This window comes from Crocuta crocuta, unplaced genomic scaffold (genome assembly GCF_008692635.1).
Source record: "Crocuta crocuta isolate KB4526 unplaced genomic scaffold, BGI_CrCroc_1.0 scaffold1028, whole genome shotgun sequence".
NCBI classification, from domain to species: Eukaryota; Metazoa; Chordata; class Mammalia; order Carnivora; family Hyaenidae; genus Crocuta; species Crocuta crocuta.
Genome location: NW_027532432.1, coordinates 591,995 through 606,355, shown reverse-complemented (window position 1 = coordinate 606,355; position 14,361 = coordinate 591,995). Strand labels below are relative to the sequence as shown.

The window sequence follows — 14,361 nt, the reverse complement described above, 5'->3', positions numbered from 1 at the left end:
TGTATATTTTATTGTTGGAATAAAATCCAATGTACTTATCCATTTTAATTTTGATGGACAGTTGAGTTGCTAGAAATTTGAGGCTATCATGAAGAATACTAGTACTCTCTATATTCATGAACATTATTTTTTTACATATGTGAATGAATTTCCTTTAGTCACGTGAGTGAAATTGTTGAGTCATGTAGTATGCTTTAGCAGAAAGCAGCAGTCATTTTTCTAAATTGTTGCACCAATTTATATTCCTACTAGCATTGTGTATGTTCCTGTTACTCACCAACACATGGAATTGTCTGTCTTTCTGATGGATATGTATGTCACTCTGGTTTTAATTTTTCATTTCCCTAATAGCTAATGGGTATCTTTTAAAATATCTATTGGCCAGTTGGCTATCTGCCTTTGTCAGGTGCCTGTTCTAATCTTCTGTCCTTACTTTAAAAAATTGTGTCATCTTTCCTTTTTTGTTGACTTGAACAATTCTTCTATATGTTAAATATAAGTACTTTCTAGTATATTCACATTACATACATGTTAGTGTGCACCCTTTATACAAATTTCCTACTCCATAGCTTTATTTTTCACATATTGTGTCTGTTGATAAGCAGCCATCTTTGATTTTAATATACTCTTACTAATTTCTTTTCATGTATTATTTAAGAAATCTTTCTATCCCTTTTTGAAATTTTTATTCCTTGCTATTTATTTTCATAAAATTTTTAAGTTTATTTTCTTATTTTGAGAGAGGCATAGACAGTACAAGTGGGAGAGGGGCAGAGAGAGAGGAAGAGAGAAACCCAAGCAGGCTCCATGCTGTCAGCTTAGAGCCTGATGTGGAGCTTGAACTCACAAAACGTGAAATCATGACCTGAGCCTAAACTGACAGTTGGACACTCACCCAAGTGAGCCACACTGGCGCCCCTCTTGCTATTTATTATAGATGACACTTTCTTGTAAAATATCTAGAAGACAAAGCAGCCCACATTTAAATTTCATCAATATACACAGGTTTGAAAGGGCCCTTGCAAAATATCAAATGTTAAAAATCTGTCAATAAAACTCTTTATCTACAAAAAAACCTCTTAACAATAAAATATATTATGCTATAGAAATATTGCCATTAACATTAACACTTTCAGGATTTGTAGTTAATTGCACAATATACTTCTCTCCAAATAGATAGGCTTTACTATAATTATAAAGAAAGAAAAGGGGAATATTGGTCTACCTTAAGGAAAGGATATATTTTGTACTTGGGAACCCAGAACCATTTAAACTTCTCATCAGCAAAGCTGGCTACATTTTCTTGATTTACCAGTTAATTATACTGGAGCTAATTATTAAGCCTCATAATGAGTGATGCATCAGAAACTACAGTATATGCCCTCTGAAAATGCAAATAAGCAATAAGCATTTTCTTCTAATTTACTTCTATTTTTAATTTTCATATGATAGTTTGATTGTCTGATCTCTGTCCATTATGGTTATTTACATAACTAAACTTTAAGTAGAAATGAAATCTCTCTTGATGTACTGATTAACCAAAAAGAGCTGCTTAAAAAGAAAGGGTGATTATCATAAACTTGCTAGAAACTGCTCGATTTGAGTCCAACCAACCCAAAGCAGAGTATTCAGTCATTTTCAAGATATAAATTGGCCTTACACTTATTTATTAAAAATTTGAATTTTTTCCTTAAAATATCACGTTCAGGGATAGTATGGCTACTGTGAATTAAAGTCAAGATCTCATCATACCCTTTAAGCCTAAGACACTGTATAATATATTAAAAACAATTGACTAAAGTGAGTGAGGTTGGGTATAATCTCTTTTTTAAAATGCACATTTTTATATTCCTCTTTTTGTCTCAAAGACTGTGCTGTTTTTCCCCTCAAATATTCTTTGTTGGAATGCAGTATGGTTTTAGTCTGAATATAGTTGTCAGAATCATTTTTTCCCAGGATAATGTGGTTATATATAATTTAAGTGTCATCGAAAGAATAATACAGTGTTTTTCCAAAATGTGCTTCAAATTAACTTTCTGATTTGAGTTTGCCATTTAACAATGAGCATATTTTGGGGGTAGTAAATTTGCTATAGTCTTCAGAAGGAAAGCTAAATGTGAAAAGAAAGGACATCAATATTTATTTATAGAAGACTCATGGTAGATGAAAAACGTGAGGCCAATTTTTATGACAGTTTACTTGATGTTGCTTGTTGGGTGCTGCTGACAGAGTTTTTACATTGGTGTCCCTGTCAATTCCAAGCATCAGAATTGGGAAGGAAATGGAATGCTGTCTCTGCAGACATGGCTGACTCAGGAAACTGTCAAATCCCTATCCACATTTGATGCCAATGAAGTGGGTCAAGTCTTGCTAGTAGGGAGGATGAGAGACAAATGAATTGAGAGGTTCAGAGCAAAGTTTTACAATGAAGAAGTTTGTCCAGAAGCAGGCTTGAGAAGACCAAAACAGATCAAAGGCAAGAAATCATATGAGAACCATAGAACAAAGTATGGAGCCCTTCTTACATTAGAAGATGTAACAGAAATGCCCAAAAAATGGCTGTGAATCAGTTTTCTTGGGTTTAAATACCCATCTGGACATTTTCTACATTTTAGATTTTAGATACATTTTGATACACTCTGAATACAATTACATCTGTGGGTGCCGCAGAAGATCTTTGCAAAATTGAAGCATGGTAATTCATGGCTGTTACTTAACACAGTGCCTTATATATGATGAGTAGTCAATAATATTTACTCTTGTTAATATAATTCAATATTTCTACTCACCTCTGGTCTTTATTCCATTCCATTCCTTGAAGGAAAAATTTCTCCTAAGTACCTTAAGGTTTCCAAGTGGTTCTGACAACCAAATCAAATAGCGCCAGCATTAACATTATCATAAAATTCTCCTTTCTTCTTCCTCTCTTTTCCCCTTTACTATCTTATTGCTTTATTCCCTCTCCTTGCTTTATTCCCTTCTTTGCTTTCCCTATCTCCTCTTATTTTTCTTTTTATGATTATTGATTGGCTCTAGATATATGTGAGTAATATAATTCATATCAAGGAGAAATTATAGTTTAGTTGGCAGAAAAATGTGTAGAGAAATATTTATAACTCACTAGAATATGTAATAAATATTATTGACTCTGAATAAATTTAAGTTAACTTAATTGGTTAAACTTGAGAAGTTAAAAAAAAAACAACAACCATAAATCTATGCTGTCTGGGTAGGAGGGACTCTGGAGAAATTTCCACAGATTCCAAAGCATAACATAAAAAAGCTTACAGAGCATATCATATTATTTTCCTAGGGCTGCCATAGCAAAATACTGCAAAGTTCATGTCTTAAAATCATAGAAATTTATTCTTTCGCAACTCTAGAAACGGGAAGTCTGAAATCAAGGTGTCAGCAGGCACATACTCCTTCTGAAGGCTCTAGGGAAGGATACTTCCTGGCTTTTTCTAGCTACTGGTTGCTCCCAGCAATCCTTGCCCATCTTTGGCTTTTAGACGGACCATTCCATTCTTTCCTCAATCTTCACACAGCCTTCTCTGGGTTGGAGTCTTCTTTCCTCTTTTTATAAAGAAATCTGTCATTGGATGTAGGGTCTACCTTACCTCAGTGTGATTGCATCTAAACTGAATTAAATCTGTTAAAGTTCCATTTCCAAATAAGGTTACATGCTGAGGTTCTGTGTCGACATGAAATTTGGAGAAACACAATTCAAAACACTGCACATATAATGACTCATTCTCCCCATTGTTATCAAAAAAGACATATCCTGCAGTCACGTCCACTGTGTCATATGTGTGCAGATAACATGGGGGGGGGGGCTATAATCAAATAAGTCAGCCAATAAATATGAAAAGAACTTTTTAATTCTGTATTGTTTTTCTTTGACTATATTTATTCTTCTTAAAGTCAGGAGGACCAATTAAGTATATTAAATGCAGTATTAACCTTCTAAGGTCAAGATTCAAAGGTTACCTACAATGCTTGATTTTATGGCTTTACTTTTAGCTCCTTGGAAAACAGTCTCTGTTATGTGTATCTGGGGATGTTGACCCTCAGAAGAAAACTGCTGCGAAACCAAAAATATAAATAAAAACAAAAATATAATTAACTTTAGGGAGGGCTTTTTTGGGGGGTATAAAATACAACCACTTGCTCTTAGAATTGAGAACCATTAACACAGTTTTATTAAATAAATATAACACATTTGTATTTAAAGCTAACATCCAGTTGAAGCATAAATAGCAAAGAAAAAGGATTTTTGGAATTAAGGAAAAGAGAAATGAGAAGAATGTGAAATAAAAAGAAAAGTGATAAAAAAGAACAGAGAAATCCAGAGGAGTAATGTCATCAAGATGGCAAAATCAGTCATTCTTGACTCGTCCTCTGCACAAGAATACCAACTAAGAACTATCCATAGACAAATACCATCATAAAAATCCCAGAAACTGATAGTGAGTCTGAATCACCCTCTTGGAGCACAGACAGAGAACCCACATGAGAAGGGTAAGAAGAGCAATATCACTTTGACAACATCACTGCTGCCCCAGACTTGCACAGTACTATCCCAAGAAGCTCCCCTAGGCCCAAGGTTTCTCTAGTGGGAAAAACAGAGCCCAAGGTAGACATCCAGTGTCCCATTATTTTTTTTAATGTTTTATTTATTTTTTAGAGAAAGAAAGCATGTGAGTGAGGAAGGGGCAGAGAGGGAGACACAGAATCCAAAGCAGACTCCAGGCTCTGAGCTGTCAGCACAGAGCCCGATATGTGGCTTTAACCCACAAACCATAAGATCATGACACGAGCCGAAGTTGAAAGCTTAATGGACTGAGCCACCCAGGTGCCCCCCAGTGTCCCCATTATTACAGGATGCTTCCTGGAAAGACCTCTTGGGTATGTTTTCTTGGGGTTTACTGGGGGAATCTGTGGAGCTGGACTGCTAAGGACCAGATAAAGACAGAGAAGGGGGAGCAGGGCTTATAGCAACTTGCACTTAGATCCTGCAGATTGCATCCCTGGATTTTCCCAGGCAACTCTTCAATAGCAGCTTCTGTTTCTCTACGAATTCCTTTACTGTGTCCAGAACATCCCTGACTCATTTATCAAGAGTTGGTTCCACACACCCAGAATTTCTTCTGTTTGCATTTGTCTCTGTTGTTCTTCACAAAGAAAAATAAGGAATTTCAAGAGGAATATTTGGGAAATTTTCCTTGAAACTGGATTTTCCTACCTCTTTTGTTAAGGAATATTACTTTTTACAATCAATAAAATGTATATATTCCCTTCTTTCCCTAAATGGAGAATAGTACCTATGATATAATTACTTAATTATCATCATTTAGTGAGAAATTCTCTCAATAATTATTGACATTTACTGTGTGGCAGACACTTCATAAACACTACGTCTTCTCCCAACCTGTAGATGACCGAAGAGCATTTATATCAGACAATTTTTTAATTGCACCTTTTTGTAAATCTTTGGTTAAAAATCATGCTGTCTACTTTGTTGATTGCCTGGTTTTAAAAAGAAATTATGGAAGCCAGTATGGAGCTTTACAGAGCTCATGGGAGAGGTACAAAACAATATTGTCATTTTCACTAAAAATTAATGTAATCTTCAGAGCAAGATATTTTAGTATCACCTCTGCATTGCAAAATAGGGCATTTACACAGAGATGCAGACTCTCAAAACAACTAACCTCAAGGTTAAACAATATGCTGATGCTAATGATAAAACAGAAACAGTTATAGACTACTGCTTGGAAAAAAATAGTTCTACTTCACATGGAGTGAGCTGTTGACCCATGTTCTTACCAAAAACAAAAGGGATCAATTGCCAACTGCTAATTATGCTTCTCTTGGTATTTTTCCAAGAAAAGGTAAATGATCACTAAGTGCCTAAAGGTCAGAAGAAAAACATGCCTTTAGTATCAGTAACAAAAATTCACAATTGTTTGGAGTTAGAAAATATGTTAGAGCTCAGATGTTTGAATGCTTATCTAAACTCTGTTATATCCATATCTTTAAAAAATGTCAGATGCCTTTTATTGCTACTTAATATCAAATGTAGGATTAGAGATTATTCAAAGTAATGATGCAATATTCTTACATATTAGTTACTTAAGTATAAGAAAACAACTTTGTGATATTTGTGCTGATGAATGTTAGTATTTCATTCTAATATCAAATACCATAAGTAAGACAATTATAGATTACAGGGACTTGGTGATCTGAGCTAGGTTGATTTTTTTAGTGTCTTCTATAGTATTGGTACTATGCTTTCTGATCTAGCCCTTTGAGCTATACTAATCATTTAGGATGGGGGAGATTGGGGGGGGGGCGAGGGACACTGCTGTTTATTTCAAAAGCATGCAATTTCTAATATCAGAGTATTCATTATATTGCATCATAATTATCTATTTTCTTCTCCAAACTAGCACAGACGTAGTAGCCAATAGTAGTTTCTATCTCTGTTCTCCACAGAAAACAGCATAATCCTTTCCTTTTACGGGTTGGCTGGGCCTAGTCATTCACTTCTAACAAAAAGAATATGGCAAAAGTTGGGGCGCCTGGGTGGCTTAGTCGGTTAAGCGTCCGACTTTCGCTTAGGACATGATCTTGCGGTTCGTGGGTTCGAGCCCCACGTCAGGCTCTGTGCTGACTGCCAGCTCAGAGCCTGGAGCCTGTTTCAGAGTCTGTGACTCCCTCTCTCTCTGACCCTACCCTGCTCACGCTGTCTCTCTCTCTCTCTCCTAGAAATAAATAAAACATTAAAAAAAAAAAAAGAATATGGCAAAACTGATGGATTGTCTCTTTCAAGAGTAGGTTATAAAAGACTGAGATTTCTGTACTCATGTTTGTCTATCTGTTTGTCCTTGTTTCTCTCTGGAGCTTTTCATATGTTTGCACTGAACACAATCTGGTGTTAAGGAATTAAGGAAGGCCTCCGTCCAATTACCAGAAAAGAATTGGAGCCTTCAATTCTTCTGATTTGATTCTGATGGATAGAATCACACCAAAAACCATGTGAGAGAATTTAGAAGTGGGTCCATCCCTGGTTGAGTCTTCAGCGTACACCTTGTTTGCAGCCCTGTGAGTTCCTTAACAGAGAACTCAGGTAAGTCATGTCAGACTCTTGAATCATAGAGATTATAACATAATATATGTGTGTTCTTTTAAGTTGCAAAGTCTTGTGGCAGCTTGTCACACAGCAATAACTGATAGAATCATATATCGTACTCCATACAAATGTCAGATAATATTTACAATCAAATCCTGTTCAAAAGAGAGGGGTTTTTTGGAAAATTTAGGAGTTCCAAACTAACATTAAATTTCCATGACTCTACCCCAAAATATTCATTCCTTTCCATCATCAAATCATCACAAACCACACCGAGATTGGAGAAACAGAGGTAACTGAGAGAAACATCAAGAGATAAAACTTGCTGCTTAAATAGATCATTATAACCCATTAACTAACATAGGCTCTTGTAATCAGTAAGAGTATGGAATACATTCATTTCAATACCCATTCTTAAACTTCACAAAACGCAAATGTACATATCTGGTAGAGGAATGCATACTTGCTTCACATTCCCCAGCTCTGGTAGTTATCCTTTATAATTGTTAAGATTTCAGTTTTCTTGCTCTTGTGGTTCATGGTAAAATTGTAGTTTCAATTTAACCAACAAAATCTGTATTGCTTTCTGGAAAAATTATCTTAATAAGCAGTATGAAGCATAGTCACAGTCTCTTCAACCTGATTGTGAAAACAGATAAAAGAGAAAGTCTTTGATAACCTGGCTCTCTGAGTGATTGAAGTGAGCAGCAGCCATTGTCAATTGATAATGGACATATGAGAACAAAACATAAACTCATTTTGTGATAAAAGACTGACAATATGTGTTGTTACTGTAGCATAACCAGGTTTACCCTAATTTGTACCTGGTGTTAAATTGATTCCATGAGTGCAAATGGCATGTTTGTTTGACAGACCGAGGCAGATAACTGACCATGCCAAGTTATCTGCTCTTAAGTAGCTTCCCCAAAACTAATAGGGTCATACATAGTATCTGAGAATTTTGTAGCCTCTCTGAGTTCTTTGTTACTTTTATTTTAATATTAAACTATTATATGCATATTGATATTATTACCCAATTTTTGTAAACATTATGTAGCATGTATTTAAAAAGTAGTAAGTATAATATCTGCCAATTTTAATTTTGGGATTATCCCAAGGAATGAGTCAGTCATGGTGTTCCAGCAATTTTTCTATTCTTCTCCTGAATTATCATCTTCAACTTTGTTCAATATTCTATTTGCAAATCCATACCCAGTTATCTTAAAACACAACAAAATGCAAGCTCACCTACGTTCCCATTCCAACTATAGTCTCACCTATCTCCTTAATTGAGAAGCAAAACTCCTTGAAGAAGTAGTCTATTCCACTGTTACAATGGCCCTCATCCTTTTTTTCTCGAACCTGGTCCAATCTTGCGAAATGGTTCTTGTGAATATTGACTGATCTTCTCCCCCACAACCTGCCTCTCTTTCAATCTTTCCCATCTCTGTGGATGTCAACTTCATTTTTCTTGATGTATAGGCCAAAGGACTTGATGTCATCCTTGATTGCTTGATGCCTTTATTGACTGTGTTTATTGACTAGACATGCTCCATGCCCAATCCATCAGGAATTCATTTTGGCTCTGTCTTTAAAATACATTTAAAATCCAATCAATCTTACATTGCTTCATGTGTTACTACATGAGTTCAAGCTATCTTTAACTCTTGGTTGGATTTCTGCAATAGCATCTTAAATGGCATTCCTTATTCTTCTATGCCTTTCTCAATTCAAGTGCTAGAGTAACCTTGTTGAAAAGAAAGCCTCTAATGGCTTCTTATATCACTCATAGTGGAGATCTAAGTCTAAAGGTCTGTAAACTCTGTATGGTTGATACTTGTTTACCCATATTATTTTATCTTTTGCTACTCTCTCTTTTGTTTATTCTGTTGCAACTCTAATGGTGCCATCACTGTTCCAAAAACACACTAGGCACCTCTTGCCTTTGGGACTTGTATTTTCTATTTTCTCTTTCTGGAATGTGCTTCCTGATGCCCCCATGGTTTATTCCTTCACTAATTTTACTTCTTTACTTAAATGTGATCTTTTCAGTAAGATTTGCCCTGCCTACCTTATATACATTTGAGTCTCCACTCAGACATCAACAATTTCTATACCTCTTTTCAACTTTGTTCTTTTTCTTCACACTTATTATTACCTAAATTCCTACATAGCTTTCCCATTTATTTTATTTAATACTTGTCTTGAAAAGTAGAATGCAAGCTCCATAAGTGCAGAGATTTTTGTATGTTTTTATAGTTGTATTCCTATCACTTGGAGAATGCTTATTTATTGAATTATTTAATGAGAGACTTGGCTCCTACCATCAAACTGTGGACTATTTATTTACAAGGATGGTGATGCATGCCTTTCCCAGGAAGCTATTGTTTTGTTTTTCCCTTTTCTCTAGAAAAAAATAATTGAGATAGCTACACCTTCTAATGTATCTGCTAATGAACTTAAGGAAAAGAATTAGCATTTATTGCTCAATTAGGAACCGATGCTATTCTTCCATCCCTATCATTAATATCTTGCAATTTAAGGAGCCATGATGAATAAAAATGGAAGATCAAGATAGACTCCTCTAATTATAAAATGTGATTCAAGTTTTCAAATTAGTAAATTGTAACAGTTTGGGCTCTAACCCATGATAATTAATGATTACATTGTCTTAGTTTTCAAAATGTAATTATTGGTATTAAAATGTTTAATATACAAAGCAAAGTCTTCAGTTGCTCACCTGTGTGTTATATTTTTTACTTCCTATTCAAGAAACTAACTGGAAGTGCCAGAACTAAGGATCGATGTACTTTGGCCTGATTAAAACTCTGGCATCAAGTTTAGTGTTAAGGAATAAATGAAATTCTTTGATAACAGGAAAGGAAAACCATGCCAGAGAACTTTGATCAATTTTGACTAGTTTCAACTCCAGGTTCTTTTTTTCTGAGTCTGTGTGATAACTTCCAGCCTGAATCACTCAAAACATAATTCATATGTTTATTGTGCTTTCAAAGTGTCTTCTAATTTTATAGCCAATGAGAGCAATCCAATTGCTGTTGTCACTCTTCTGATTTCCATAGCTATTTCTCATCTGTTTTCTTCTCATAATGTGGTATAATCTGTCCTAAACTATAACTTTCCAAAGCAATAATAATCTTATTATTACCAAAAAAATGTCATGTTGGAGCTCATCAAGGTGCTATTTGGTAATATATGATTTCTTTTCATTTGTGTTCCCTCTCTGCCCTTATATGATTCATTACACTGAGTTTTATACTTATTCCAAGAAAACAATCAAAGAACTATTCTCCAATGACTTCCAACTTCATTTTTTTTCTTTTTACTCTTCTTAATGTTTATTGAATGGCATATGTTCCTCATCTCTATGAACTATCATACAATAAATTTTAGTTACCAGTAAACTAAACCAGGCATTAATGGCAAAATTATTTTGACTCAGATTATAATATTTCTCACATACCTCTGATTTGCTATCATCATAAAACTCATTTATGTGGTATATAAAAGTGGCTCTCATGATGAATTATGTAATGCTGTATTTGCCAGTCAAGAAAAAAATATCATTTATATTCATTTTATTTGCTCTCCTAAACTGAAATTATTCTTGCTTACATTGCTATTGAATCTTATAAAATGTTTGTTAAAAGTCTAGAAATGGTGTGAAACATATACATTTCTAATTCTCATATTGTCTTCCAGCACCATAAATTTTACCTTTGCTATCTATCTTTTAAATGTTCCCTACTTTCCTGGATTTTTGTTTATCTCAAACAAAAACCTTCCAGGATATCTGCAATCCCTGTTACAATCATTTTGTTGTTGTTGTTGTTGTTTTGTTGTTGCTTTTTTTTCTGTCCCCACTTTTTCCAGGAAGAATGAATTTGCTGCACAAATGGCTCAGTGAGACTATCCCCTAAGCATATTATCCTCACTCTATGTGGGGTCATTTCACTGAACAATGTTTGCTGAAACCATGTTAAGACATTCCAGATCGTTTTAATATGAAATGTCTCTTTTCTTATTCAGAGGAGCAGACCAGTCTCACATCAACCTGCCTTTAACAAGACTGAAATCAATTTGACATCCTCCTCTATAGAAAGAAGTCTTTAATTAAATGACAAAATAGGCTTCACTATATGGATATGTTTCTGTCAATCCTTAGAAGTGGTATCTAAGTAATGTTTTTGGTGGAAGCCTGTGGAAATGTTTTGGCAGTTACTGTGGCAATTAATACATTTTACAAAGTCAAAAAAGCATGATAATTTTTCCTCCACGTATCACAGAGCATCCATTTTTGGAGACTGGAAATGAAAAACAAAGTTACATAGAAAGAAAAATTTTGCTAAAATAAATTACGAGCTTAGATAATTGGGAAAGATCAGCCAAATAATGACTGATGTTTGTATCCTTAATAAATATTTTATGATTTAGGACTAAATAAACAAATCTGATCTACTTGTTATATGTTAGTAATTTTATTTAGATCCACTTAACCCATATCCTCAATCATGTAAAGTCTTAGATCTACATCAAACAAACAAAATTCAAGGGAGAACCAAAAGTTTAGATTTTGCAGGACAAAATACCAAAAGGCAATATACACAGAGGATCTTATTCAAGTATTGAGTAGAGTAATGATTACTGCATATGTGTAAGGACATTACCCAAGGCTAGGAAAAGAATTATCTGCAAATATTAGAAGAAGTAGTGCCTGGCTTTTACAAAGCCAAGAAAAAGGCTATTCCAACCAGCCTGACTGGAAAAACTCTTAGCATGGAATATTGAATACTCAGGAATGCTTGCCTCACCAGTGCAGATAATTAGCCATATACTGAACTCTGCCTGTAATCAACCAAATGAAAAATAAAAGCAAAATACAAAATTATCAGCCTATCTCCAAGTAACTTAAGCATATGTCAGAAAAAAGCTAAAGAAAAACAGAAATACAAAAGCTTTCAGAACCCAACAAGGTAGAATTCACAAAACTGGACATCCTATGAAAGATTGCCAGGCATGTAAAGAAGCAGTAAAACACAATTTAGAAGGAGGGGGAAAATCAATAATTTAGGATTGAGAACTGACATAGGCGTTAAAATTAGCAGACAAGGATATTAAGAAATTAAAACTATATGCCATATGTGTAAAAAGTAAATAGATGGAAACTATAAAAAGATCCTATTTGAACTACTAGAAAGGACTATCACAATATCTAGAAAGAAAAATACCCTGAATGGAATGAATGGCAGATTAGAGATTACAAAGCTAACAAGAAGGAATTCACAGTATTTCTTATTAGTTCTTAACCTCAAAATTCTGTCTTCTAGAACTATTTAAAATTCTACCATAGCATATCTAATAAAACATATACTGAATATGCTAATATAGAACTTCCATACACTTTATCAGAGAACAAATAGCCTTGTACTAGCTACTCTATGGATTTAAAACTTAATATGGAAAAAATCAGAGCCAGAATTTTTTGTTCTATTTTTTTAATTTTATTTATTTATTTGGAGAGAGCAAGAGGCAGAGAGAGAAGGACAGAGAGAATCCCAAGCAGCCTCCATGCTGTTGGGCTTGAACTCATAAACCATGAGATCATGACCTGAGCTGAAATCAAGAGTCTGACACTTAACAGACTAAGCCACCTAGGCGCCCCTATTGTTCTATTTTAAATAAGAATCTAAGAAACATGACTTCTCAACATAACAGTTGAAGAAAACTCTTTCTTTCATTTTATCATTATGACAAAAAAAAAAAAAGAACTCCCATTTAACCTCCAATTTCCTTAAATGTATATGTGTCTATATGTATGTATGTGGAGATGCAATTACACACAGACATACATGGATTATATTCACACACTTGTGTAAATACATGTGGTTATAGCCACATACACATACACACACACAGGCATGCACACATATATACTCACATTTATATTACTATTCAGATCTAATTTTCAAGAAAGGAATTTGGATTTCAAAATTAATTTTCATTTAGTTCTTATTTTGCTCAATGTCTTTGCTTGTAAACATTGGCAAACAGAAGTGTTCAACTTTCCTTTTGTTTCTCTCCAGTTTCCTCTCAAATATTTGTTGTCTTTATTTGATGATAGTGGTTCTGACAGTGAGGAAATCTCTAATGAAAGCTCCTGTTTATATTGTGCTGTTCGAATCTGCTGTGCATCTGGGCCACTCTGATGTACTTGGTGGGTTTGAATTTTCCCCAGAACACATCACTAACAGAGCAGGTTAGTTTTTATGACTGAAATATTGCCCGTGTTAAGTATCTCTTTAGTCCTCCTGCAACTCTGGCACCAGGGAAAAGAGAATTTAATGTTTTCATGTGTTTTATTTTAATTGAATTAGCTGCAAGAACGAAATGCTTTTTCTTTTTAGATTGAGAAAGAATTGCTGCCTTGGTTCCAAATCACTGCTTGGTAACCAAATAGCTCTTCTTTGCCTAGATTTATTATATTTCTACGTCTGCGTAGGAAAATTTTGTGGTCGGTGTTGTTTGGGACATTAGCTGCTGAGCTCTTTCACTGACACAGTCCTCATTAAGCCACTGAGAAAATTAAATAGATTCTATCAGTGTCTCTCCTAAGACACTGGTGATATTTTATCTGCTGTAAGCTGAATGCAAGGAAATTTAACTGTGACTTCTAAGAACTAACTTCCCATTAGGTAACAAAATATTTTATGCTTCCTGTCAGGGTGGATGTGGTGGAATGACTGAGAGGCATCTTTTGTAATTTCCTCATCACCTACGAGCCAGATTAAATCCAGAAACTTGTGCCTGGAGTTGTTTCTAGTACTATATCAGCCATCTTTTAAAACAAATATAAAAGAGCAAAATATTTTCTAATTAGTGTTTCCGTGTGTCCTAGTCTTTCGTCAGCAATCACTTTGAGGCCAACCTTTTACAATTACATATGAGAATTCGTGCACTTGGGACAGACTTTCCCTGCCTCCGAGGAAGGTGCATATTGGCCAGGGTTTGGAGTCAGAAATACCACTCCTTACACCTCCCTTTGATGCTTCCTATTTGTATAATCATACACAAAGTTTTTAATTTTTGAGTATCAAATTACTCTTTTGTGACATGTAATTGTTCATTTATTTTAGAGAACAAGTTAAAATTAGCCTGATGCAAAAATACAATGATTTAAATAAGCAGGAAGTTTATTTCTCTCCCATGAA

At 34.6% G+C, this 14,361-nt stretch overlaps 1 long non-coding RNA gene across 3 annotated transcripts in view; it reads left to right on the top strand.

Annotated features, from left to right (window-relative positions):
* LOC144244161 (uncharacterized) overlaps nucleotides 1-14,361 on the top strand; it is a 184,958-nt gene that overhangs the window by 37,410 nt on the left and 133,187 nt on the right. The window contains exon 3 of one of the 3 annotated variants that reach the window (XR_013338856.1): nucleotides 6,907-7,132. The exons of the other annotated variants lie outside the window; for them this stretch is intronic. This is a non-coding gene — a long non-coding RNA (uncharacterized LOC144244161). The remainder of the gene's footprint in view (nucleotides 1-6,906; nucleotides 7,133-14,361) is intronic. 3 annotated transcript variants of the gene reach the window in all.